The sequence below is a fragment of the Micromys minutus genome (genome assembly GCF_963924665.1).
Source record: "Micromys minutus genome assembly, chromosome: 26".
Taxonomy (NCBI): Eukaryota; Metazoa; Chordata; class Mammalia; order Rodentia; family Muridae; genus Micromys; species Micromys minutus.
Window position 1 is genome coordinate 55,162 of NC_137961.1, and position 3,510 is coordinate 58,671.

Sequence of the window (3,510 nt, forward strand, 5' to 3'; positions counted from 1 at the left end):
TATCACTGTATTTTCTTCACATTTGGTGGAAAACACAAGTCCCCACAATAGAAGGAAAACCATTAGGTATTCATGACCAATTTATTGGCTGTATATTATATAATGGAACATATTCTATGGTCATGGAAAGCTGTACATGAGTTCAAATCCATTAACTAACATGATCTCTTCAAGTAGAGCAAGCATCCATGATAAAGCACAGTGATGACAACGCTTTTTATGTTGACTTGACAGGAGTCTTATGATCTCATAAGGAAATAAGTATAATCTTTATTCTTTGTCAATTTTTAGATAGAAAACTATAGCCAAATATACACAAAAATGCTATCTGAATGTAAACGCTAAATGCTAACATATGCTAGAGGTGTAGATGACTTTTTAAAAAAAATTTAACAAAAACACAGACCTAAAATGCTCAAGATCAGAACTACAAAAAAGTTACACAGTCTCCTTTTAGAAACTGAAGTTTCACTGTTGAGTCAACCCCAGCAGAGCCTAGGCTTGCCCTGCAAGTTGGACTTGGTCCAGGCCCAACCTGCTCTGTACTACTACTTAGCTTTCCCATCAAGATGACTGAGAAAGTGCATCATGGAGAAAAAGAAGTGGAGACCTTTGCCTTTCAGGCAGAAATTGCCCAGCTCATGTCCCTCATTATCAATACTTTCTACTCAAACAAGGAGATTTTCCTTTAGTTGATCTCAAATGTTTTTGATGCCCTAGACAAAATTCAGTATGAACTTGAGGGACCCTTCCAAGTTGGATAGTGGAAAAGAGCTGAAAATTGACATCATTCCCAACCCTCAGGAGCACAAGCTGACTTTGGTGGACATAGACATTGGCATGACTAAGGTTGACCTTATAAATAACTTGGGAACTATTGCCAAGTCTGGAACAAAGGCATTCATGGAGGCTCTCCAGGCTGGTGCAGGTATCACCATGATTCTACTCTGCTTGTCTAGTGACAGAGAAAGTGGTTGTGATCACAAAGCTCAACAATGATAAGCAGTATGCCTGGGAGTCTTTTGCTGGTGGATCTTTCACCGTCCTTACAGACCATGGTGAGCCCATTGGCTGGGGTACCAAAATTGATCCTTTACCTCAGAAAAGATTAGACAGAATACTTCAAGGAGAGGAGGGTCAAGGAAGAGGTGAAGAAATACTGGCAGTTCATAGGCTATCTCCTCACCCTCTACTTGGAGAAGGGATGAGAGAATATCAGTGATGATAAGGTAGAGAAAGAGAAAGGTGAGAAAGAGGAGGAAGATAAGAAAGATGAGGAAAATCCTACGACTGAAGATGTGGGATCTGATGAGGAGGATTACAGTGGCAAAGATAAGAAAAAGAAAACAAAAACCAAACAAAATCAAAGAAGATCAAGGAGAAGTATATTGACCAGGAAGAGCTGAATAAGAGAAAGCCTATCTGGACCAGTAATCCAGATGACATGGTGAGTCAAGAGGAATATGGTGAATCTTATAAAATCCTTACCAATGATTGGGAAAACCACTTGGCAGTCAACCACTTTTCTGTAGAAGGTCAGTTGGTATTCAGGGCATTGCTCTTCATTCACTGGCAAGCTCCCTTTGTCCTTTTTGAGAACGAAAAATAACATCAAATTGTATGTCTGTTGTGTGTTCATCATGGACAGCTGTGATGAGCTGATACATGAGTACCTCAACTTTATCTGTGGTGTGTTTGATTCCAAAGACCTGCCCCTGGACATCTCCTGAGAAATGCCCCAGCAGAACAAGATCCTGAAAGTAATCCAAAATACATTGTGAAGAAGTGCCTTGAGCTCTTCTCTGAGTTGGCTACATGAAATTTTATGAGGCATTCTCCAAGAATTTAAAGCTTGGAATTCATGAAGATTCCACTGTCACTGCCTCTCTGAGCTCCTTTACTATCATACCTCTGAGTCTGGAGATGGGATGACTTCCCTGTCAGAGTATGTGTCTCAAATGAAGGAAACACAGAAGTCCATCTACTATATCACTGGTGAGAGCAAAGAACAAGTGCCCAACTCTGCCTTTGTGGAGCATTTACAGAAACAGGGCTTTGTGGTGGTTGATATGGCTGAGCCTATTGATGAGTACTGCAAGCAGCACCTCAAGGAATTTTATGGAAAGAGTCTGGTCTCAGTGACTAAGGAGGGCCTGGAGCTATCAGAGGATGAAGATGAGAAGAAAAAATGGATGAGAGCAAAGCAAAGTTTGAGAATCTCTGAAAGATCATGAAGGAGATCCTGGACAAGAAGGTTGAAAAAGTGACAATCTCCAATAGGATGCTTCTTTACCCTGCTGCATTATAACAGGTGCTTATGGCTGGGCAGCCAACATGGAATGGATCATGAAGGCCCAGGCACTGCAAGAGAACTCTACAATGGGCTACATAGTGGCCAAGAAACACTTAGAGAGCAACTCTGACCACCCCATTGTGGATACTCTGTGGCAGAAGGCTGAGGCAGACAAAAATGACAAAGCTGTCAGGGACCTGATGGTGCTGCTGTTTGAAACTGCTCTGCTCTCCTCTGTTTTTACACTTGAGGATCTCCAAACCCATTCCAACTCTATCTACTACATGATTAAACTAGACCTGGAAATTGATGAAGATGAGGTCACTGCAGAAGAGCCCAGTGCTGCTGTTCCTAATGAGATCCCCCCACTGGAGGGTGATGAGGATACCTTTCACATGAGAAGAAGTGAACTAAAGGCTCCTGAGAAGCCCATGCCCTCTATATAGTATCCCTGTGGCTCCCCCAACAGCCTTGACTGGACCTTACCCAGTTGTCTCTCTGTTCATGTCTACAAGAATCTCTTCTATCCTGCCCTTGTGCCTTAAGGCAGGAAGATCCCCTCCCACATATTAGCAGGGTCGGATGTTGTGTATTGTGGGTTTTTTTTGCTTGTTTTATTTTTGTTCTTAAATTAAAAGTATGGAAAAGAAAGAAAGGAAGGGAGGAAGGAAGGAAGGAAGGAAGAAAGAAAGAAAGAAAGAAAGAAAGAAAGAAGGAAGGAAGGAAGGAAAGAAAGAAACTGAAGTTTTTTGGGTCCAGGGAAAAATGACCTTATTTTAACTGTTTTGTTTGTTCGTGTTCCGGTGTGCTTGGTTTTCTTCAAGAGAAGTATGAATTTACTTTGTAAAATGGAGAGCTTTAGTATTTACAATCTCAGTGCTGCCTTGTCTCATGAAACATGTTATTAACTGCTAATCCGTATAACACCCCTTGTTAAATAGGTCATTATTATTATCTTCTCTTTTCAGCTGAGGAAATACCAAGAGAGGTCACAGAGTGAGTCAGGGCCAGGATTAGCAATGAAAAGCACCCAGTTGTCCCTGCTTTCCTTGGTCCATGCGGCCACGTTAAATAGGTGAGATGGCCTGCCTAGATACCCACAAAGAGTGGGAGCTGGCCCAGAGCTTATATAACTGAGTTTCTTATAAAGGCAGCCTGTGTAGTCCTGGCTCTACACTGCACACAAGTTATCCTAAATTTGAATTGGTGGAGCCTTT

The 3,510-nt window shown here is 41.7% G+C and overlaps 1 pseudogene across 1 annotated transcript; it reads left to right on the forward strand.

The window, feature by feature from the left end:
- The first annotated feature begins 569 nt into the window (after window positions 1–569).
- Window positions 570–2,739, forward strand: LOC308437383 (heat shock protein HSP 90-beta-like; annotated as a pseudogene). Its single transcript has one exon. The product of its transcript is annotated as a heat shock protein HSP 90-beta-like (transcript).
- Window positions 2,740–3,510: the final 771 nt, after the last annotated feature.